This window comes from Acomys minous (genome assembly GCF_964271855.1).
Source record: "Acomys minous genome assembly, chromosome: 6".
Taxonomy (NCBI): domain Eukaryota; kingdom Metazoa; phylum Chordata; class Mammalia; order Rodentia; family Muridae; genus Acomys; species Acomys minous.
The window spans coordinates 103,628,507-103,654,062 of record NC_140487.1 but is presented as its reverse complement, the minus strand read 5'-3'; positions in this window follow the sequence as shown (position 1 = coordinate 103,654,062).

The window sequence follows — 25,556 nt, the reverse complement described above, 5'->3', positions numbered from 1 at the left end:
GATTTATCTTTCTTTTTCCTTTGGATGCAGATGGGGATGCAGGAAGCTCTGGTGAGGCCACTGCTTCTGGTGGCCTTCAAGGAGGAAGCTATCAAAGGCTACATGTGGAAAAGAGCTAGGCTAAAGGAAAACAAGGGGGAAAAATCTCTTCTGTGTTAAAGTAACTTTTATTTTCCTGCCGTAATTGTCATCTCCAAGGCTTTCTGCCTCTGCCAGCTAACCTAGGCCTACTCCTGGAAGCTTCCAGCCTCCATACAATCTATTCAAAGCCTAAATGAGTTCTGCCTCTGAGACTTACTGCTGAATGAGCTCACCCTTTCTGAACTCTGGCTGGTTGGTTCAACTCAGCCGTTTTGGCTAAAATTCCTCTCCAAACTGACTACCCGGCTTCTCTGAGTTTCTCACCAAACAGTTCTGCTTGGCATCAAACTCATTCTGGCAACCTGTTCTAATCTTCCGACTCCTTCTCATTCTCTGGCTCATTCTGTCTTCATCTGTGTCTACCCTGTTCTCTCTTTGCAACCTCTCTGTAAAACTCTCCTGGCTAAAACTGCCTCTGAATTCCATGACCAGCGGGAGCTGCCACATACTCAGCTCCACTGCACTGTCTCTCAACTGCCTGGCTCAACCAAACTGCTTGAATTGAGCTCGGATATCTGCATGCCTCTGTCTCCTAACTGTCAGGATTAAAGTCCTGGACCCAAGCTTTTCTCTACCTGGAACTTGCTCAATATCAGGCTGGCCTTGAACTCAGGGATCTGCTTGTCCCTGTCTCTTAGGATTAAAGACTTGTCTGTATGCCAGCTGGATCACACAGACCTAGAAGGTCTTTGGGTATGCTCTCTTGCCAGAGCAGCCATGTTCTGAATTAAAATTCCTCTACACTCCTGGAAACACTGCTTCAACTCCTGCATCAAATGAGACCTGTCTGTACCAATGAGCTTCTCAGTGTTGTGATCCACAAAACCGCCTTTCTGATTAATAATAATACATTTTTTATTTTCTATGGTCTTCAGCAAAAACATGTATGTATGCATGTATGTATGTATGTATGTAGTTTGCATGTATGCATACATTGTATTTACCTCTGGAACTAGAACTGGCCACCAGCATGCCAGGCGAGCACTCTGTCGCTGAGCTGAATTCGCATTTCCATGAGAATGCTAACCTCATTTAGAACACTTTCTACCCACGTTCCCTTCTGCTCTGCCCCTGCTCTGTGCCAGCCTAGGCATGGACTCTGGTGCTCAGTTCTTCCTTGACTTTCCTGAACTTCGGATTGATGGTTCTTTGCTGCACTTGATTTTGGGGATCTCCTTATATTTTTCTTCTGACCGCACAGTCCCACTGTCTCTCTATAGTGCTAACTTATTGCCCGTTGACACCATCTTCAGGCCGACTCCAGATTTTGGCTTCTAATTAAGCACCCCTGAGATCGCACCTCTATGGTACATTTCTGCCAAATTGTTAAGGTTGTTGGGCTGGCGTGGCACAGACTGTGGTATCCTTGTGACTCAAGAAGCACAGGCAAGAGAATTGTAAGTTGATCACTTTCTTCAGCTATAGAATAAGGCTAGGCTGGACAAATTCAACAGACCCTGACTAATGAAGGGTAAAAGTGTAGCTCGGTGGCAGAGCCCTTATCTAGCCTATCCAAGGCCTTGAGTTTAATCGCTAGTACTGCCAAAGAACTGTTAGAATTCACTCACAGCCTTCCACAAGAAAGGCTTTTCTTCACTTATCAACTATGATTATATGTGCTCAGGACTCACTAAAGAGCTCCATGAAGTTGTATCATTAGAGATTTGTGTAGTGTGTGTGTGTGTGTGTGTGTGTGTGTGTGTGTGTGTGTGTGTGTGTGTGCGATGCACTTGAGTATATGAATATGCAGCACGTGCATACAGGTGTCTGCAGAGATCAGAAGAGGTGTCAGACCTCTTGGAGCTGCAGTTATAGGCAGCTGTGAGCTTCTCTGTGTGGATGCTGGGAAGCAAACCCAGGTCCTCTGCAAGAGAAACAAATATTCTTAACCTCTGAGCCACCTCTCCAGCCGCTCTTCAGCAGCTGTAACTGTGGTGTATTGACCTTTGTACCTATCTTGGACCTCTTAGGAAAGTGTGTCAGTTTCTATTCTGTTGCTATGGTGACTCTGACAAAAACAAGAGAGAAAGAGTTCCAGAGAGAGATAGTCTATCATGGTGGGACAGATATGGCAGCAACAGGGAGACTTGATGGCAGGATCAGGAAGCTAGCTGGTCGTGTTGCCTATGTCCTCAGAATAGCAGGTAATTGAAGCAATCTATAAAGCCCCAAAGTCTGCTCCCAGTGACTTACTTCCTCAATCAAGCCACACCCACTAAAGCTTCCATAGTCTTCCGAGATGACACCATCACTGGAGGACCAAGTCACCAAACACTTGAGCCTTTGGGGGACATTTCATATTCACACCCCCAACAGGAGAGAAACTCAGTCTCTTCTTACTCCTCACCTGCAGGGAGAACCTGAGAGAAGACAGAGACAGGGAAGTTGGTTGTGTTTCTTTCGTGATAAATGACAGAGACTGCCTGTGGTCCTACTCCAGTTTCTGATATTAGCTAAAAGTCTAAGTGTTCATGCATGCTGATAAAACCTAGGGAGTTATTTGAAAGCCAGCAGCCCAGGGTATCTGTTCCTGTTGAAGACACTCATGTTCCTGAAAGTGCCAGCAGTAGCAAAGGTTGCCATGAGGTAACATCCCTGCATCCTTCTGGGTTATCCTGCAAGTCTGGATGAGCCCTGGGTTAGCCTTTCTCGCTTTGACATGAAAGTACCATAGATGGAGACTCACAGGGCTATGTTTGTGTGATGGGGGCTGAAGAGCTTGAAAGTAGCTTAAGTTGTTCTCTGGATGGCCACATAAAGGAAGCAAGGTCCAGCAAGGTGAAGTGACTTGCCCTGGGCCACACAGGGTAAGGATAAACTGCTCAGCCTCTTTCCAAAGCAGTGCCCTTTGACCACATGGAACTTTATAGTCACTGGTAGAATTTCCACAGGACTGTATGTGGAGAAAAGGATTCTGAGGACATCCTAGAGTCAGGAAAAAGTCAGATTTAAATCACTCATGTATGAAAGCATACCTAGGGCACTGGGGTTATGGCTCAGTCAATGAAGTGCCCGCTGTGCAAGCACAAGCACCTGAGTGTAAATGCCCTGGAGTCACGTAAAAAGCGAGACATGGCAGCAAGTGCTATAATCTTAGTACTGGGGAGGCAGAGACAGGAATCCTTTGGTCAGCTAGTCCTCCTGAACTGGTGAGCTCCGGGTTGAGTGAGGGACCGTGTGTCAAAGGATAAAGTGGAGAGCAATTGAGGAAGAGACTGAGCCTTCCTTCTTGTCTCTGTACACCTTAACACACATCCATCCATCATACACCCACACAAAGAAAGTGTATCCATTAGATCATTTAGGATAATTAGTTCCTCACATGAGAACCATTGGTGATTATCCACAGGGTTACCCATGGGTTGGCTTGTCAGTTCTTATATTTTGGGTAGGACTAGGATGACTCCCGCAGCTTTCACTCCTGTTTAATGGAGTCTACTGGTCTAGCAAGAGTTCAGTTAAGGTCTGCTTTGTCTATCTTTCAGCCTCCAATACTATGGCCTGGTTTTGTTTGCGGGACAACTTGGAAGTTTATAAGTGAGAATAAGAATGCCTAAGATAGCTCAAAGGGTCAGTGAGATGCTTCACGTCCATCACTTGCCATTTATCAAAGTGAATCACAGCCAAGCCCAGATTCAAGATGTGGGAAAATGTAGTAGTCCAGTGCTGGGTAGAAGGAGCTGCAACATCACATTGCAAAGGGGAGAGAGAGGGAGAGGGAGGGAGGAAGGGAGGGAGGGATGGGGGAGAGAGAGAGACAGAGACAGATACAGAGACAGAGATAGAAACAGTGTGAGAAAGTGCACTAGAGAAAGGAAAGCGCAAGAGAGAGCAAAAGTGAGAGAGAGCCAGCAAGAGAAAATGAAGATGAGCAAGAGAATGAAAGAGAGAGAGAGAGAGAGAGAGAGAGAGAGAGAGAGAGAGAGAGAGAGAGAGAGAGGAGTCTTTAGTCTTGAGACACAAGCTTTTACAAGAACAGTTTGTAAATACAGGGAACTTCGTGAGCAGAGAGAGCAGTCTGACCTTCAAGGATGGCAGAGCCAGGCCCCTCCCAGAGACTGTTCAAGTGGCAGACGATGAAATGGACCCTGTTCCTGGGATAAGAACACATTGGGTAGTGGTGTTCTCATTTCTGTGTTGGAAGACACAAGGTGATCAGCACAGACAAAATATTTCCTAGAAAATCATCTCAAAAAAAAAAAAAAGCCAGCCCACCCGCAAAAGGAGCTTCTGACAGCCACTCGCAAGGGCCTTCACCTCAGGAACAAAACTCTCCATCCCTTCAACACAGTCTCCCCTGAAGAGTCAAGGCTGCCTCGACTCTCAGCATCCCATTCTGATCTCCCCTAGCTTCCTGGCTTCCTGGTGGTGGGCACCCACATCCTTTGGGTCAGCCACACATGGGCTGGTGACTTGTCCAGAGCTGATATTCACTGCATGGCTTCCGATTGCCAGGCACTCGGCCAGGTGCCTTAGGTGTGCGGAGTGAGAACAGCAGTCGTAGGCTCTGTCTTCATCTTGCTCACGGTCTAGTGGGAAAGGCTGGGCAGCATACGGTGAAGCTGTCCAATACACAAACACACAGAATCATGCCAAGTAGTCCGAAAGGAAAAAAAAAAACCAGCGATTTAACAGAGGATAAAAGGGAGGCTTAAAAAAAAATCTCTTTCCAAATTCATGTTGGAATTTAGTTGTCATTACAACAGGATGAGAAGGTAGGGACTTTGAGGGACCATCCTCAGATGGGGCTGGCACTGTTTTAAGGAGGTGGCTCTGTGTGTGTGTGTGTGTGTGTGTGTGTGTGTGTGTGTGTGTGTGTGTGTGTGTTGAGTAGTGTACTAGGTCCCAGTGCCTAGTGCATGTTGGGTAAGCGCTTTACCATAAGAGCTACAGCCCCAGCCCAGGTCTGGCCTGTCTGGCCTCTCTTACCCTCTCATAGTCACCATGGCATGTGAAATCAAGAAGACCCTTGATCTCACCTCCCTAATCTTGGACCTTCTCTGCCTCTAAATCCACAAGACAACACGTTTCTGTCGCTACCCCTCCCTGATCTGTGATTGAGCCTTGTTTAGAACAACTGCAGACAGTCACAACTGCCATGGATCGTCACTGCTCCAGCTGTGAGTGCCCAGAAGGCAGCGGTTCTCAGCTCTTCTCTCTATCTTCTGGTATTTCATGAGCCACAACATCTGCCGTGAGTTTGTGTGACAGTCATGTGGCGTCTGGAGGCCAGCCTTTCACGGTAGCCCTCCCCAGCCTCTGCTCTTGCACGTTTTTGGCTTCTTCTTCCTCTAACCCCGAGTCTTAGAGGCAGCTACAATAAATATCCTTAGCAACCAACCCTCAGCTTCCTTTAAAAAGCAATTTAGAAGTTCCTGATGAGATTCTCTCGGCCAGGAAATGTCCTAAGAAATCAAAAGAGGAAACACCTCCCGATTCCCTAGTGTCCACAGGTGAAGAAGTTTTGTGGGGCTGTCTTAGACCAGGCTAGACACAGACCCAAACTTATGCAGCCTCCCCTGGACAGAACCTTGTATTTCAGAACTGCAGGGGTTCCTTGCTAGGCTGGGGGAACTCTGTGTCTTCCTCGGTACCTATATTCTCTTCTCATGCCCTGTAGCTGAGGATGTGTCCCTCCAGCTCCGCATCCTCAGCCAGTCTGGCCTTTGCTTCTCCCTCTTCTTCCCTGGCTCCTGGACCACATAGCTCCCCTTGCTCACACCTCTCCTGCAGCCTATAAGCTGTTCCTTTCCCCTCTAGAAGTCCTCTTTCTCTCAGGACCATTTAGTTCAGCAGGCCCATGATTTGACTCTGGGGGACTCTTATCTTCTTGGCCGTGGCCGCGGGCCAGCGCTGCCAACATATTAGCACCAGTCGCCCCTTTTTATTCTCCCCTCATCTCTCTCCACCCATCTGATGTGCTGAGAGGCAGTTCCCAAGGCCATCACATCCAATAACAACGGCTACCCTTTCACCAAGCACTTTCTATATGTTAAGCTTTGCCTTAAGTGGTTTCTGTGTGTGTGCGGCTGCGGTGCAAGGGTGGCAGATTGCATTTTCCAAAGCTGATGACACAGCACTATGCCTCTTGGAATTCCCTCCTCCCACCGAGAAGCAGAACTCAATTATATTCCCCTTGAACTTGACCATCCTGTGGCTCACCCATCATCAAGTGATGGAGTGACCGGTTAATCCTGAAGTCTGGATTAAAAAAAAACAAAAAACCAAAAAATCTAACGTCCTTTCCCTTCTTAGGAAGGGTCCCCTTTAGGAGCTTCAGGACACCACAGGAGAAGTCACGCCTCAAGACTGCTTTTCTGGAGGGGCCCACATGGAGGCACCACCCCAGTAGATCACTAAGTTCTCAGGCAGCGGCTGACACTCTGGCTAAGCCCTGTCAGTGTGCAATTCTAGATGTTTATCTCTGTGGAAACTTCAGACACAATCAGTCCCAGATGGCTTCTCACTCCAACTGTGGGTGTCCTTGAGCCTATCCTACACAGCCTCGCCTTTCCCGGGTGTCTGACCCATCAAATCAAGAGTGGGTGGGTGGGTTATTTTGATCTGCTAAGTTTGGGGAGGGGGTGTTATTCTAAAGTAGCAGTTATCAGAACCATTGGTGTTGCTATTGGTCACAGTTACAGTTTGAATGAGCAAAGTCACCCACGGGCTCACATTAGGATGGCTGGTCCATGGCTGGTGGCATTCTTATTACATCTGTGGAGGTTCTAGGAGGGGCAGGATGCCTGGAAGAAGCAGACTACTCAGGGCAGAGCTTTGAGGTTTGTATCTGCTTCTGGTTCTTGCCTGCTCTCTGCTACCTCAGCTGCTGAGCTGTACGAAGTTTCTTCCATAGCTACCATCACTGTGATTTCTGCCATGCCTTCCGTGTTACACTGGGAGCCTCTGCAATCGTGAGCCTAAGTAAGTATTTCCTGCCAGACATCGGGTCACTGTGATGAAAAGGTGTCCATACTATATGCTGCAGTAAGGAATCTGAGCCTCAGAAGGTTAAATCCCCTGTTCAAGGACAAGATCATGGAAGTGCTAGGGTAGGAATCTCAGGCCCTTCTCTTCCCAAGACCTGCGCCATGGTGATCTGTGGATCTGTGCATCTTGAGGATGGTGCTGGGGTCACAGACTTCCCATCCCAACCAGGGGTGGATCCAAGGTCAGGGACGCTTGCTCTAAGGTCATTTCAGGGGCAGCATACTGGCCTCCCAGGTGGGTTCGGCTCTCATGGATGGCCTGCTCATCTCAGCTGCCCTGTCCAGTAACTGTAAAGGAAGTTTCCTCAACTTTAGCACAAGTTGCAAGATACGGACACATGGAACACATTCTGCCCCTGAGCAGCTGTACGATCTTGGAGTGAGAATTTACCACAGGGCCAGGGAGACGCTCACCCAACAAAGCATTTGCATTTGCAATGGTTCTGGTAACTGCTACTTTATAATAACTTCCCCCTCCCCCCTAAACTTAGCAGATCAAAATAACCACCCACTCCTTATTTGGTGGGTCAGGCACTCGGGAAAGGCGAGGCTGTGTAGGACAGACTCAAGGATACCCACAGTTGGAATGAGAAGCCATCTGAGACTGATTGTGTCTGAAGTTTCCACAGAGATGAACACACACACTCCACATTTAAAAGACAAAGCCAGCTGTGGTAAAGCATCTAAATCCAGCAACGGAAAAACAGACAGACAGAGGCCTTGGGCTCACTGGCCTCCAACCTAGCCCACCTGGTGAAGGGAAAACTCTGGCTTAAAGACAAGAAACAGCATTCAAGGTTGTCCTCTGGCCCCACATGAGTGCATGTGCATGCACACACACACACACACACACACACACACACACACACACACACACACACACACAGAGCGCCCCAGGATCCTGCTCACTCACTTACCTATACACTCAAAACAAAGACAAAGATGAAGAGGCTCTCTTGTCTGAGAGCAAATGGGATACAATCAAGTCCTACACATGGAGAGTCAGAGATCCAAATCAACACCATGCTAGCCAACTGATTCATGGCTTGTGTCGGCTGCTCGTTGACACGGTGTATATGAGGTGCTGCTCACTTCACTAGCAGGCTTCACTTGAGCGTTCCCTTTCTGCTACCTACAATTGTTATTACAGGCTAGAGACAGATAGACATTAAGCCTGTAGAGACGAACACATCTCTTCCCCATTGGCTGCTCTATGGAGTCCACTTAACCACACTTCACGTGTCTGCTTGTCCTCACAAAAGCACTAATTATGGGGAGAATGTCTTCTCAGGTGTGTAACAAAGCTGACGCTGAGTAAGCACCCTGTTTCCTTCCTTCTTCACCTGAGGCGGGATAGCCAGAGCAGAATGATTGGCCATTTGGATCTGGGACTCCTCGGGCTCTCACTGTTCTCACAGAAAAACAATGGAGATGGTATCGACTGTCTCGTGGCTGCTGGGAGCAGTCAATGAGCTGATGGATATCGAGCTGTGTGGATCATGGTGTCTGGAGAGGACTGGCGTTCCTCTTTCCTCCTCTGTGCTCTTCTTTGGATCATTCTCCGAAGGGCCTATCACATTCTGTTCTGCCTCCCTCCCCACACCGTGGCCAATGATCTGGGCGTGGGAGCAAGTACATGGAAGGATTGAATTCCTTGTAGGGAAACTGGAGCAAAACTTAGGCACTTGGGACTCCATTCTTCTCACTCGGTTCTTTTCCAGCAAGGCAGGAAGACCAAGAGTCTGGTAGCTCCTCGAGGGCTCTGACATCAGCCAGATGTCAGAGGAAATCCAGGAAAAGTGAGAGAGCGGTAATGACTTAGGCTGTGGGGCATATGTTGCGTGTGAGGTTCGGAAGACCTGTGTGTCAGACTGTTGCCTCTCTCCTTTCTGGTCCGCTTCTACCTGACCATGGCATAGTCCTGCTTCTCTTCCTCCCAAGAATGACAATGTCCTAGCCAGCCTCACGGGAGCTGACTCTCTAAACTCAGCCTCTAGCAGACTGTCCACATGCAATCATCAGGTCTGGTGAACTTAATAAAAATGATTAGTGATTACAGAGCATTCACAGCATGCCAGAGATGTTACATGGGTCACCTCATTTCACCTACAAGACAGCTACTATGCGTCATCGCTTCTATGAGCTTTAGCTTATTGATGAAGAAAACCAGGTGCAGGCAGGCTAAGTAGCTTGACTAGGGATCTGGGGGACGTGATGAACCCTAGGGATTGCTTCCAGAGCTTTTACATCCAGTCACTTGGCTAAGGCTTCCTCACTATGCTCCTCTCCATCATCACCTCTTGCTGAGATCCTTATAGAATCTTCTAGAAGGCATAAGTGCCCCTGGTCTCACACTTCTACAAACCAACCTCCATTTAACTGCCATCTAATGCTTTCTAAAAGACAGCCTTGGCTATGTCACTCTGGCAAAAAGCTTTATACAGCATGAAGACCAGGACTTCCAGCTGGGCCACAAACCCCTGCCTAGTCTGCCCCCATGTATGCCTTCTGACAACTTTATTCCCAAAGAACTCTGTTTATTACCCACCCAGGGACACTGGGGTGTTTTATGCTCTTTCACTCTGCTGCATCTTGGTGGATTCGATCCTTTCTTCTTCCTGAGATTCCCTCCTCGTCACCTAAAATGCCCACTCATGCAACCCTAAGACAAAGCCTTTCCTGCCCTGCCCAGGCCTTTCCCCTGACTCTCCAGGCATCCAGGCTTCCTCCATCACAGCATCGATCACCCCAGGATGCAACTACTTATCTGTACACCTATCTCAACCAAATGGCCACACGTTTCTGGAGGGAGGATCCTGCTTTTATACCCAGTCACTTCTCATGTGGCCAGTAAAAATAGGGCATTGATACACAGTGCTCAACAGTATACTGTTAGAGGGTTGGAGAGACGGCTCTGCAGTTAACAGCTCCCTCCGCTCTTGCTGGTTACTGAGTCTGGTTCCCCAAATACACACTGGCCACTCACAACTCCTTGTAACTTCAGCTCAAGGAGAGCCAATGCCTTCATGGGCTCCTGCATTCGTAGACATACCCCCACATACACATGATTAAATATAATAAACGATAATCTTAAAAACACAGTTACGCATGAGCGATCTTTTCCTGTTAGCGTGGTGGCTCAAACCCAGGTAGCATCCCCTTCAAGAAGTTCACCTGTTACCGTGAGGCTTTTCATAGTAACCAGCCTCAGCAACTCAGCCAGGTCCCTTCTCTTGCAACTGACACTAAAAGCCAAGAGTGTCTGCCTTTCAGAATCCTGGTGTCTTCATCCTTTTTTTTTCCTCCTCACTACCCCAGATACTCAGGTTCTTTCATGTGCTGGAGACTGCTCAATCACAGCCGAGATAGGGCTCACTTAATGAGATGCCATTTGCATCATTCTCGCTGTCACCTAGGTGTAGCTGAGATCAGGCACGGAAATTTCAAGAGACATCGCTATTCAAGAAATACCAGTCGGAATCAGTGGGATTTTTATGTCTCCAAAGCAACTGCTTGGATCTACCTTCTTCTATGCTAGACCTTTAGCTGCCCTACAGCATTTTAGACAATGTGTCATGGCCAGGCTAGGGGTGTTCGTGGAGAGAGTGAGTGAAGAGGTGGACGCGTGCATGCGTGAGTGGACGCGTGTATGAATAAATGGATGAGGCCGTGAATCAATGCATACATGAGTGAAGCAATGAGTGAGTGCCTTGTTGGGTGAGGATTTGGTCAATTCTCTCATCAGAACATTGCTGAGAGCCACCTGCATCGGGATTACTGGAAAATATCTTTTGCACAAAGTACCTAGTGGGAGGAGGCAGGAGTTGGTCCTTCAGGACACATCGCAGGGCACAGGATGCCTCCAGGCTGAATCCAAGCCAGAAGGAGTAGGAGAAACAGCAGCATTTTCCTGTGGCCAGAGACTGGAATTCTAGCCCTCCGCCTGAAACGGGGAACAGCACCGGCCACATCTGTTCCAGCCCCCAGGGTAGTCCTGTGAGAGACCTGCAGGGAATCTGCCAGCTGTTTGTTTGTTTGTTTGTTTGTTTTTCTTTCTCTGCATTGATGTATAAATGCCAGCCAGAGGGAGGTTTCCGCTTGGTCCAGGTGCTGGAAAGCCACCTCTAGCAGCCCACCAAGCACATCCACCTCCAAGGTGAGGTCTACCTCATTGTGCATGCAGGCTCGTTTTCCTGTTCTGCTTCAGGAGGTTTGGGCTATTTATTGCTCATGCCGCAACGCATGAGCTGCCACCTCTTCTGTGACACCACCTTCCTAGCCACGTGGCTCACCTCCCCACAACTCCCTTTGCCAGCCAGACTGCATGAGCCACATATAACCTGCTCAGTAGCGGCACTCGCATAGCTTTTGCTGAATGCCGTCGCACCGTGGCGTGCAGACGTGACGCAATAAGCATGTGTGAGCTGGCCATTCGGTGGGTGGTCCTGTTGGTATCCTTGGGGAATCCCTCCTCCATCTTCAGGCACCTGTCTGTCAGGCAGGCTTGGTGGAATCAGCCACAGAGCCACACATCTATCTCTCAGGCTCTATCAGCTGGCTTGTCCACATGGCAGTACAGATACCAGGGTAGGGCAAAAGTGGACATCTGGCATGTCCCACCTGATCTAGTCCATGAGTAAAGACTGAGTCCCAAGCACTGGATTCAGGGTAGGGAAACAAGCTTGGATCTTCAAGGGAGGAGCTTGGATTCCATGCTGGGAAGAGGGTATATAACCCAGGAAGAGAACGAGCCCAGGGCCATTTCCATCCACAGTGCAGAGAAGGTAGAAAAGCCAGGATAAAGCGGAGAGTCCAGGAGTCCTATGATCCCACTCTTGCTGCTCTCGACACCTTTGAAGGGTCCCATCTTTCTGCCAGAACATCTTTGTATCTACACATAAATTCTACCTTCTCTTCCATCTGATACATTGTTTCATTACTTAACTAGTGCTTGCTTAGGGACTTTGTATGAAGCTCAAGTGTAGAAAAGTGAACCCCCCCCCCCCGACTAGCTAGGAACAATACCTGGTGTCTAGTCTACAGCACTAGCTTAGGAGTCTTCAGAGCTGGGTCTCAACCCTGTCTGGAGTTATCCATCATGGGATTTGCAGCAAACCGTTTCCATCTTTTGAGCTTTCATTTTCTCTTTTGCAAAGTAAGAAAATTGGAGCTGGAGCGATGGCTCAGTGGGTAAGAGACCTTGCTGTGAAACACGTTGGACCTGAGTGTGAATGCCCAGTGCCCATATAAAAGAGGCTGGACATGGCTGAGTGTGCCCGCAACCCAGTGTCTGGGGAAGGAGACGGGCGGATCTCAGAAGCTTGCTGGCTTCTGAGCAAGAAGCCTCAAGTTCAGTGAAAGACCCAGGCTGAAGGCAACAAGACGGAGAGAATGATAGAGAAACAAACACCCAATGCCCTCCTCTGGCCTCCACATCTATAGGTGCCCATGCACCACATCCCCCTAAAAATCCATTTAAAATAAAGAATAGGAATATTAAAAACGCCAATAATAACCAAAGGACATATTCATGTAACATCCTTAGCACAGTGCCTCTCTACCCCTAGCAAGAGTGAATGCTTAATAAAATTTGCTTTTTTTAAATTACTGCTGTTGTTACTAAAAACAGCACTGTTATTTCACCCGTCACTTACTAGAGCCATGGAATGGCCACCCCCGAGTTCCTATACTCCACGGTCCTCAAGGAAAGACTGTAGGTACAGAAATGTTTACTGTGGTCAGGTTTACAATGGGGAGAAAAGTGAAAGCTGCATAAATACCCAACAGCACAGGGTTGGTTAAATGACAGTCAATGTATCGACCCCAAGCATCGCAATACAGTCATTAAGAATGATGGAGTGCTCTGGGGGCTGACACTGGGAGCTGCACGCGACATCTCATCAGGCAGAAGGGAAAGTGACAAAATGGTACGCATAGAGCTGCCTGGGCCTTCTGTGAAGTACGTATGGGTAGATACAAAGACGTTCTGGCAGAAAGACGGGACCCGTCAAAAGGTGTCGAGAGAAGCAAGAGTGGGCTCGTAGGACTCCTGGACTCTCCACTTCATCCTGGCTTTTCTACCTTCTCTGCATTAAATACATTCCTGTACTAAATGATCTTAAAATCGGCAATGAGATGTGTCGGAGATATATCACAGCTGATACAGTGCTTGCCTTGTATGCATGAGCTCTGAGTTTGATCCCTAATGACAGCAAAATGGGGAGAGAGAGAGAGAGAGGGAGGGAGAGAGAGGGAGAGAGAGAGAGAGAGAGAAAGAGAGAGAGAGAGAGAGAGAGAGAGAGAGAGAGAGAGAGAGAGAGAGAGAGAATGAATAAGTTCCGATGGAAGAGGTACTGGAGAGCTGGATTTGGTCATGAGATGTGTGACCTACTCTTGTAGGACCCAAGTTTGGCTCCCAGCACCCATGTCAGGCTCATTAGTCTTCTTCATTGGTAGACCTAGTGTTTCCCTGTAGGATCTCGTAGCTTGGTGCTAAAAGGGATTGAACATTCCCTACCATTTAGACAAGAGGACATTTGATGCTATCAAAAGGTACCTACCCTATCAGAAGTGAACACTCTCGCAGAGGTAGGTTAGCTTGGTGAAGGGGCTACAGATGGCTTCAGGCGTCTGGAAAAACAGTGGTTGCTGATATTGCACAACAACTGGGAGCTTATGGGACATAGGAACAAGTGGTTAAGAAAATGGAAAAGTGGCCTGCCCTGGAGGACAATACATTACGTTTTAAATGATTTCATGGTCACATTTTTCTCCTACCTCTTTGGCTCCACCTGCAAACTACACCCCCTACTTACTAAGAAAGAAGCACTTCTATTGTAGCCCTGCCCTTGTCATGCCAAGTACAAAGCCTTGTGGGCTTGGGTGCCTGATCATAATTTTGCTAATTGTGAGGAAGTTTGGGATCCGAAGCAAACCTTCTCCCACCTCGCTTGTCAGCAAGGAAGGCAGGCTGGCTGCAAATCACCGATCGTCATTTCCCCAGGCTTTCTACCTCTGCTAGGCAAGCATGCCTCCAGAACATTGGCTGAGTTAGAGCCCATTATAAGGGAGGCTACCTGTTGGAATGTGTTTCCCCATCTGGCATCCAAACTGAGGAAATCCGCCATTTTGCACAGGGATGAGATGAGCAACAGAGCCCCGGGGTGCCATGGTTCGGTGGGTGCTTGGTCCTTAGAGCACACAGCAATGATAAACTTCTGAGACTCATAGTGGGAGACAAGACTTCACAGTGAAACTTCTCTTCCTTCCTCCACACCATGTCTGGCTCCTCCGTTTATTACCTCTGTGTCCTTGGACACTGTCTTAGCGTCTTCTGTGATGATCTGATAAAACACTCTTGACAATATCAACTTAAGAGAGCAATAGTTTACTTTAGCTCATGTTCAAGGTTCCATCCCATCATGGCCTTTAAGGATCGGGAGCTCGGACGGAGCATCTGGTCGCATCACTGGAAGAGAGCAGTGAACACGCGCGTCTAGTGCGAGCATTATTTCTCCACCTTTATATAACCTATTGGACCTTGCCTAGGCAATAGTGCCACCCTCAGTGGGGTCTTCCCACTTTGAGTAGTGTGTAATCAAGATAATTCCCCACAGATATGCTCAGGAGAGCCTAACAACTAGTACCAACTACCACAGACACAGTCATGTCAATCTCTCTGCATATCTGTATTTTCAGCAGCACAATAGCTTAACACAAAGTTCTATAAGATAATCTATCTCACATGCTTAGAATATTATCCAGCTCATCTGTAACCCCAGCACCCAGAAGACTGAGGCAGGAGGATTGCTATTAGTTTAGAGCCAGTCCCCGGGCTATATAGTAAGTTACAGGTCATCCTGAACTACATAGTAATAACCTTGCCCTGTCCAAACCTCCCCCCAAAAGAATGGCATTGAGCAGAGAAGGAGTCATCACAACTTGACATCCACAAATCTTCAAGCAAAGCTTACAAAATTTCATGGGTACAAAGACACTCTGGTACCAGAGATCTTTGGGGACTATAGAAGAAAAGCGCGGCATGGGTAAGTGGACTCCGCTGTCATAACTGTGTTGTGACCCACCTGTGGCTAACATTACTCCCTGTCCACAGGCACCCCTGGCTACTTGCAGCCGCACGTGGCTTCTATGGAAGAGCCAGCCGTGCTGCCTGCCCTCCCTTCCAGTGTATGTCCACCAACCCTTAATAAGCCTTTACACAGCTTGGAAGTAACCTGCACTCTCATGGCCCTTGCTCCCTCTGCTTCCTGCTCTTTACTTTGGTTCCGATTTTCCCTCCTAATTTCGCAAGAAAATGACAACACTCTGAGCAGTTTTCCTGAGCATCTCATAAGGCTGAGCCCCTTCCTGTGTGGAACTGCACATGTATCCGTCAGGACCCACCCCTCAGTTATACCCAGAATCTCCTCCCTTTTGGCCTCAGAAGGGTACCCATTAATCCTGAATCCATCTCCTCTATTTCATCAGTGACAGTTCATCCCCTAGGGGACCACTCCCATAAGCATCCAAACATCGCTATTAAAAGCAACAACTGCCATTGGCCACTCCTCTCCTGCCCACACCTGCTCTCTGTATATACGGTAAAGCTTGTCTGAGCATTACCTGAATATGTTCCGTCCACATTCTTACCTCTGATAACCTTGAACTCAAAAAGCTTTCATTCCTGATGACCCACAGAGCAGTTCTTTCTAGGCATACCAGTGCCATGTGCTGCAGCCTAAGGTCATTTACACCCACCGCAGCCTCCCCACAGCAGAGAACACCATTATTAGGTCTCTGCACCATGACACACTCTCCTCCGAATTTTAAGAGCCTCTACTTTTATCACAGGCACTTGTCTACTTCCTCTGTGAGCTCCTTGTCTCAACTGGCTTTTCAAGAATGAAATCCAGTCTTTCAGTCTGAAACTTCTCTGTCTGAACTAAGCTATCTTATTGGCTTTGTGATGACCGTAAACACAGTGTCCAGGCTAATGTCCCAAGTATGTATTTCCAACCTGGACATCTCCCCTGAAGAGTCGCACATGTGACTATAGTGGAGTTCTCTACTTAAATAGCTAACAGGCACCTGAAATACCACAAATCGAATCCTGAGGGAGGGCTGCCCCTACCTTGGTGTCTCCTGAAGCCTATCCCAGTACAGGAATGGAAGCCCTCTTTCTTCCAGTTGCCCAGGCTCAAATTTCAGAACTGTATCTACTCCCGTTCCCTCCATACCAACTCTGCCAGCTCTGCTCTCAAAACTGGGCCAGAGTCAGGCTATGTCACACAACTGATGTACTGCACCCCAGACAAGACTTCATCATCGCCTCCTGCCTGAACTGTGATAAAATATCTGACCAAAGCAACTTAGGAAGGAAGGGTTTTTTTTTAACCCCTCATAGTTCAGGGAGATGATCCCGTCTTTGGCGGGGGCGGCGTGGCAGCAGGAGCATGGGGCAGCTGGTCATGTGGTACCTGCAGTCAGGAAGCAGAGGTGAATGCCCCTGTGCTCAGCTCACTTTCTTGTTTCATTTGCTCTGTGACTCCCAGCCTGTGAAGTGATGCTGTCCATGGTCAGGACGGGTCTTCCCACTTCAGACTAACCTAATCTTGGTAGACCTTCACAGCTGTGCCTAGAATCCTGCCTCTTAGGCGATTCTAGACCCTGCTGCATTGACGACGCAATCAATATTAACCATCACACTCACCTTCTGATTGGAACTACTTTCCCTATTATCACATCTTTGCTCCACACCCCGGCATCCATGCCCAATCTAACTGCTAGGTGGGGTTCTGATTGTTTAGAAATCCACATCAGAGTGTATCATTCTTACAACAAACATCTCCCACCATATTAGCCTTAAATCTTGCCTTTAGGAAGAGCTAAAAACCTTGTAACAACCCTAAAGGACTGACGTTCTCCACTGCCTCCTAGACCTCAGATCCTCTGCCTACAGCCAACACTTGACCCTGTTCTAGCTATGTTGACTGGTTTATTCCATGAGTGCATGGAGGACCCACCTCAGGGCCTTTGCATCTGAGATGCTTGTCTCTAGAAATAGTTTCCTCCTACCAGCTTCACTGCACTGACTCTTGGCTTGTGCCTCTTCTCTCCGGAAGGAGCTCTGATCTACTAGACCCTCCTCCACAGACACTCTGCCCTATCGTCCTCTATGGTATTTCCCAACACCAGAACGTCTCAGCTTCTGTGTTTGCTGCTCTAGGTTTAGAGTGCGCACGCATGCGCGCGCGCGCGCACACACACACACACACACACACACACACACACACACACACACACACACAGAGCAGTTCTCATCGATGCACTGCTGGAGGAAGGTGTACACAATCTCACACTTCCCCATAACCCTGTCCCGGGGCTACAGAGTTGGGCTGGCGGTAAGCCGGGGAAGTCATGTGCGGGAATCAATCGCTGTTTCAGTCTCAATTCACTAGCAATTTCACTCTCTTCCCCTTCAAATTCTGTTCCCTCTCTTGTTTCTTTCTCAGGAAAGCACATACTTGGGGCAGTTTGTCAGCCCTAATTTCAATGGCTTAGCATAACAAAACAAAACAAAAACAAAAACAACCGCCCCCAAACCAAACAAAAACAAAAAAACCAAAAAGCTTCATATCTCAACTATGGCATTTGGAGAGTGGCCTTTAGGTGGGATTTTTGAGGGCCCAAATCTATGTTCCTTGCGCTCCTCTCAGCCCTTCTGGCACATTCTCTGAAGAAGCCCTATGTGTGGGATAAATGGAGAGCGAGCACAGGGTGACGGTGTGAGCCGGGCCCACAAGTGGCGAACACGTCCACTCTCATCCCATTAGCCAGAACTCAGGGACATCGTCACATCCAGCTGCCACAGAAGCTGGGAGGTGTTATCCAGCCACATATACAAGGGTGGTAAGGATGGGGTTCTGATAATTCGTGGCTTAGCCCATCAAAGAGCCACTTCGGCTCACCCAGGCCACACAACAAACTCCATTTCTTGGATAACTATGGAGGCATTAAAACTACTGCAGATTCCATTAGCTGACTCCTTGAGGGTGAAATACTCCACATGGGTTTGTTTAGGGAGTGGTTATTTTTTTTCCAGGTTCTACTGATGAGATCTCCACTTGTGCTCTAGCTGAGATCTGAGGCAGTGGGGGGGCTTAGCAAAAACTTCCATCCAGTTCCTCTGCTGTTATTCATCAGGGAGAGCAGCCCAAGCAGAGACTACAACATAAGCCAAGGCCTGGAGGCAGCAAAGAGTCCAGGGTGGCAGAGGAATATCTATGGCCTGAAGGCTTGGCACAGGGACTCTGGAATCCACCAGTGCCAGCCGGGTGAGCTTGGACAAGTTATGCAACACCCAGGGCTGAGTTCATTTTTTTTTTAAAGTCGGGATGCTAGAGGCATTGATCTCTCCGGTTTATTATGGGGATTGAATGAGCTGACACATCTGGGGTACTTAAAACTGTGCCTGGCGTGTGAGTTGTGATTATTGTTAGTCTGCCACCATAACGGTGCCATAAATTACCAGCCACCCTTTGCCTGGATCCTTGCTTCCCAGCGCTTATCCTTCTGAGTCTATGTCTTTTGAATCCAGTGTCCAAATGATCTTAGCACAGCCACCGGGGACAGACTGAGCTTTGTCTGCCATGCACTCTGCAGCTCCTCTGACATTTCCTGACATCCCCCACTCCGGTCCTGTGGCCCAGCTTCTCCGATGGCCTGTGTTTGGAGTGCTTACATGGTCACCAGCATTATGTCCATCTGTCTGCTCCTGGCCTCCTTTCCCACAGTTGTCTTGTGCAGCGTGGCAAGTTACAGTTAGTAGACCACTGTTTACTGGAAATTCTTACTCTGCTGCAGTGCTGAAATTTCACCAGGGAGCCACAGCCAAGAGACTCTCTGCAGCCAGGCAGAGGGACGCCTTTATGAAAAAGGAGGCAGCTTGACCAGGCTCTCTTATGCTCCCTTCCCCAAGTAGAGAAGCTATTTTCTCTACTCCTTGGGGACATATTCTAGACAGTCAAGGGTCCAGGAGGTGACTAGGAGCCTGCAATTGTGAGGACCTCTGAAAACAAGAAGTCTCAATCAAGGGACTCTCCAGTCCCCATCTCAGCCTTTCTTTCCAAGCAACAGGCAGTAAAATAGGTTCTTTATTCGGAGGGGGTTCTGACAGCTGATGGCTTTCCTGGTGATGAAGGTGTGAGCCCAGTTGAGCTGGCTTGCTATGGACAGCCTTCTGTGATGTTTACCTACTGGAGGGGACCTAGTAGTATTAACCCTTCATGAGTCCAACTCCAATTTATCTCTACTTATTCAGTCAGTCAAAAATTTAATAAACAGTCATGGTATGGGCACTGAGAGTACAGTTGGAATCACCTGGCTAAATGAGGTTGCTTCTTTCCTGAAGGGACTCACAGTCTTATTTCATGTGGAAGCACAAACCAGAATTCAAAACACTGCAGTAGGATTGCTTAGTGTCATGGACACACAGAAGAGCAAGGGACCTCCCAGGGCATAGTGAGTCAGAGAAGGGCTCCCTTGAAAGTGCACCTAGGTCTGGCAAGATGGCTTAGCAGATGAGGGTGCTTGTGGCAAAGATAGACTGACAACCTGAGTTCAATCCCTTGAACCCACATGGTGGAAGGAGAGAGCTGACTTCTGCAAGCTGTCCTCTAATTGCCACATGTACATTGTGGCATGCCTACGTGAGCATTTATTCTCATACACGCGCGTGTGCTCGCACGCGCGCGCGCGCGCGCGCACACACACACACACACACACACACACACACACACACACACACTAAATAAGCCATTCCAGGAGACCTTAGAGAAGAACAAAAGAATGATGAAGTCCATATAGTGAGAAGACGTTCTGGTGAACTTCAAGTTTGGGGAAGGATTTTGCTGTCAGGGAAATTATTACAGTTTCCTTTTTTTAAACATTTAATATCCAGTGTATTTCCTGAAAGCAAGTACTGCATCAAAAACACTTAATTTCTATTAGTTAACCTAATAAAGCCATCTTGATACACTAAAGCAGAATCAAGGTTATCTTACTTTTAAAAAATTAAAAGGGATGTAGTGATGTTAAAGTAATAGAAAGGAGTGTGCTGAACAGGGTTTATTTGGTTTAAGTCACAGAAATGTACCCATTAGTCTATGAAAAGGGAGGTATTGGGATTCTGGTGGGTTTAAAGAATCAAAGGAGAGATGAACAAGTGTCAAGAGTGTCATGGCCACACTTGGGAGACTTGAGGGGCAGCTGTCCTCAACCTCCCTTTGTAAGGTCAGCATTGAGACAGCAACATCTTCCCACTAATTGGACTCTTGGCCTCTTTGATCCAAAGTTCTAGATTCCTAGAGGAACCCAATTGGCCCCAGACTGGCTCAGAGACCCATTCCTAGTTCATTCAACTGAAGATCCGTTCAGGTGGCTCAGACCCAACTGTTGGATCCAGGCCACCTCCCAGAGGACAGGGGTATCACCGGGCATCACTGTTTTGATGGCTACTTCCAGAGATGCATGCTGTTAGGTCACTGTAGCTGGGAAGTGCAGAGTGGGCGAGCATACTGAGACACTAAACCAACAAAAGGGAGAGACTGAGTTACATACACCCCTGTGCAGGCTCCATTAATCATGTCGTGTTTTCATATGCATGAAGGGAACTCTTTGTTTACAGTCATCTCAGCTGGGGTCTGTAAGCTAGCTTAATTATAAAGAGCACTTAGGAGAAACTTATCGGGGGTGCTCACAGAATTTAAAAACATCACACGTGTTACCGGAAGGATCTGGACACCCCCAGGAGATCCCAGCGAGGCACACCTTCCCATCTTCTTCTGGTCACCCTACTGGAGTGAGTGGAGTTGAGCAAATGTATGGTAAAATTTCCCATGTGAGCCAAACATTGGGTGGCAGTAGTATTCACTTTGTTCTTGGGAACTCTGCCCCATGGAGCAGATACAGAACTATCAATAGGGGCAAAGATTTTAGCCTTCCTTAAGTGAGGAGCTTGCCAAGACCTGCCTGGGGCACACGTAGAGGGAGTTAATGCTTTGAAGAGGAGTGGCTGTCCTGAGAACAGAAGCTAAAGGCTGGTGCTTTTGTGGGCATCAGCTATCAGTCATTGACTCGGGGTCCACAGAAGATGGCCAAAAAGACTGGTGTTGCGTGGATGAACTGTGACAAGAGAAGGCCTATATGTTCCTGGCCCCTTCCCACTTTACACCTCTGTGGAGCATCCCACACCCACTGATATCACTCATCATGGAGGTTGAACCACAGTCAGAGGAGCAGGCAAGGCTGGGCGCGTCTGCAGACATGGACCCTTTCCATCTGGACAACTGCACCTCCCTGAGCCTCAAATGTCTTCATCAGAAACCTTGACACAGTGGTCATCAGGTCACTGGGAGGCTGAGCCAATGGAAGGACTGTGAATGACCGAATATTTGGAAGCTCAATTCAAGACAGCTGTGGGTATGTCTTTAAATCAGTCACCAGCATTGTGTTCAGGGCTGTCTATGCTGTCACCTTCTTAAAGACCTGAAAACAAACATATCGCACAAAGGTTCCTTCACTGGCCCTCTGGGTGTCTTTCTAGATTTTGCCCCAGGATCTTACTGACCCACTTTGCTGATTCCTAATTTCTGACCAATCAGGCACTACTAAGAAGGAGCTAGGACCAGGTGGGACCAGGATTGAGCAGATGGTCTAGTCCTAGCGCTGGACTCTTGAAGACTTTGACCTTCCCAACTTGATGCTGTGCTGCTTGAGATGTAGACCACTTGGGCTGGACTCCAGGAAGCTCTTGTGTTGCTTAGGAATGCATTCAGCTATAAGCAAAAGAAAAATTAGTTCCAATTAGATTAAATAAACAATGGCTTATTAATCTCACCATAAGGCATTTGGCTGTATGAAGCTTCGAGAAATGGCTGGGCTCTCCGATGGGGTTACATAGAGCATCTCTAAAAATATTCCTGGCTTTACCCATGTGGTTGGACTCACAACTGTATAGTGGTTTCTTGAGTATAGCACCCAAGCCCAAGGAAGGATGGAGAAAGTGATGTGCAGGACACAGCTCTAGCCTTGTTTCCCTCTTATCAAAGGAATAATAGACTCCAAGAATCAGTAAGCTTTTCAGGCAGGGACACTTGACACCAGATACCCAAAGGATCATCTTGCTTGCTGGGAAAACAAGGACTTAGATCACTGTGATTGGATTAGAAAACTAATCATGGTTGGTCTCCGAGGACTAGGCACATGGTTGCCCTGCGCAGAATGAAGCTTCAGCAGGCAAGAGGGAGAGAATGTGCTTCTGATGAACATTGAATAGAACCTTCTACCCAGGAAATGCTTCTGATGAACACTGAATAGAACTTTCTACCCAGGAAGTCAGCCTTGGAGTGTGGCTGCAGTAGGCATCTTGTGCCCTACGTGTGTACAGAGGGCAGTGCTAGCTGAGCCCAGTCTGGACACATGAGGTACAGTGTGTTCCGGAGAGGTGAGCTGTGGGGAAAGGCAAGGAAAGCAGTTGCATTCTTGGCATGCTTGCAGTTCTTCCTCACACTCTCCACATGCTGCAGAGCCCTCAGACTTCCCTGCCCTCCCCCAAGGACTCCAGATGATAGCTATTTCCCAGCACCCCCCCTACCTTGGTTTTCAGGGCTTCTTCACAAACCAAAGCTTCCAATGTGCTCCACAACCAGGCCGGGTCAAGCTGGTAGCTTGACAAAGTCTGGATCTTGTCCACTTACTGGCAGTCTTTCTGGCCTTCTTGGGGACAAAGTCCCTCACAAACAGTGTATCTCGTCCCTGTTGCATTATCTGGCTTGCACATCCATAGGGACAGATGTCCTGACCCAGTTACAACAGAGGAGCTTTCGGAACTGTATGGTAGACACTGTTGAGTCTTTGCTGGGACCCTTTGCCTGCCATGCACTGTTCTCTGAGCTGCTGCAGCAAGTACTGTGGCTCTTAACTTAAGACTGTACTTTTTTTTTCTGGGGATTTGCCCTTGTCCCTGCAATGTCTCAGAGGTTGTCCTCGGTGACTGGCTGAAATATGTGTATGAGAATATGTCCCTTTCATCTAGGTGAACGACCATGATGTGACATGATTTACTCCTCCGGGCAGATGAGATTAGACCTTGCTTGGCTCTCTCCCTACCATTTCCGGCTCCACTCTGCCTCCTACAAGCTTTCCTCAAGAGGTCCCTCTCAACAAAGCACACACAACCACATCCACCAGGCCATTCTCAGGGACTCAAATGCAAGATAAGGCTCATATTAAAACCGCCCTGCAAGTGTCATTAAGTCAGTATTCTATTTAGGAACTTGCACCTGAGATCCAGATGATTCTGGCACCTTCCACGTGCCCAACCTCACACTTCCCTCATCCTTTGTTATCTAACTCAACTATGAAAGGTTTGCCCTCCCTCCAGCCTCTGTTGCCTCCCGTCCTCCCACCCTGCCTAACTTCTCAGCTCCCCTTCCCTCTGACACCTCCCCGTCCTGTGGCAGACAGACTTCCATACATGCTGTGCTCAGACTCTTCCGAGAACCCTCCTGCTGCCTCCTGCCTTAACTGAGAATGAGATTTCCCCAGAGGACCCTGCCACCTCCATGGCCTCCTCCAGCCGAGGCTGCTCATTCTGCCAAGGCACAGAAGTCTTAGGTCAGCAACTGCTCCCCCCAACCCCCAACCCCCCGACCCCCAGCCTCACTCCTCGGGACCACTTTCAAGCCATTATGCCTCCACCCTCGTATTAAGACACATCTCTTCTGTTTCTCCACGCCACCTGGCCACATCATTAAAAGTGACTGATGGCGTATCCCTTGACACAGCAATTCCCCTTCATACAAGAGTATTAGCATGAAGCAAAAAGACATGTGTAAGCACTTGTGATAGCACAGTTAATAGCAATAAAAGAAAGAGAGAGAGAGAGAGAAAGAAATGGAAATAATTTAAATACCCAGCAACAGAAAGCAAACCAAGAAATCTGTAGTGTCACGAGAGACCATAACATCCTACGGGAAGAAGTGGTTATTATGCTCTTGTACCCAACACGGGGTTGAGGTGCACGGCAAGTAACGGTGAGCCAAGCAGAAAAACCGACCATGGACAAATAGAGTATGACCTCATTTTTGGAAAAGCCAAAAAAGAAAACGCCCAGGATGCCTGTAATACGAAGAGTGTCCTTGGAGGTGGGTGACCTCGGCTTCAGCAATGACGCTGTAGCTTCTGCTCTTGCCTCAGCCAGGAAGTGCTCAGAAGAACCCACTGATCTTCAGAGTCCTCGATACGAGGCCAGAAGCCATCTGATTCCTGCTACAATATCTTGATGCTTGCTTTGTCCTCCTGGCAGGAGTCTAATAGGCATCAGTAAAATTCAAAGGCTTCAAGAAACCCATTTAGAAAGCTCTTTTGAAGGGACTCCTCGAAGCTCTGTATAGCGTGGACAGGGAGGTAGTTTCATCTCAACTCTAGACCGGAGAGATGCAGGCAGCAGGTATGCCCCGAGTGCAAGGAGCTTGTCATGAGCTAAAAACCTGATCACCTCTCCTTCTTTCTGTCAGCCATGCTTCAAATTGAAATCAGATCAATCCAGCCCTGCCTCCCGTCTGTCCATTTTCTGATCACTGAAGACTGATGGAAACGCATGAGACAGAGACCTACAGGGAAAGGATGAGGATGAGGGGGCCTGATGAGGTATTGATTGCTTTTGTAATGATCTCCTTGGCTGATGGATGCATGTAGCAACTCTGTAATAATAAGAATTAAAAAGTGGATGTAAGGGCTGGGGAGATGACAGCTCAAGCAACAACGTGCTTGCCACGGAAGCACAAGGATCTGAGTTCGGATCTCCAGGACGCACATGAAAGGCCAGCTGGGGTGGAGGTTACTGACCAGTCAGTGTAGCTGAGTTACTGATCTCCAGGTTCAGTGAAGCACCCTGTCTTTAAAAATAAGGTGAGGAATGACTAAGGGAGACAAGTGATATTGGTCTCTGGCATCTACACTCATATGCCCAAACGTATAGGAAAATTCACATAAATATGCATATACCCAGAGACAGGAACACTACACTACACACACACACACACACACACACACACACACACACACACACACACATATGAACATGTGTGCCCATGCACGTATTCACACAAAGGCTTGAAAAGGTATCACCTGGCCCGTGCTTACAGTGTGGACCCTATTAGTAGCCAAACGTGTCTCTATTAAAAGCTTTTCCCAGCTTAGTGGAACTTTCAGGAAGTGAGCCTCTGTGAGCAGTTTTCTGGTCAGTGTCACTATACCCCTCTCATGCCACAGCTAGGAGCTAAATGGCTTTGCTATGCCATCATGTCACCCCCCCCCAAAGGTGCCAAACCACAGTACTAACCGACCTAGGATCAGAAGCTCCAA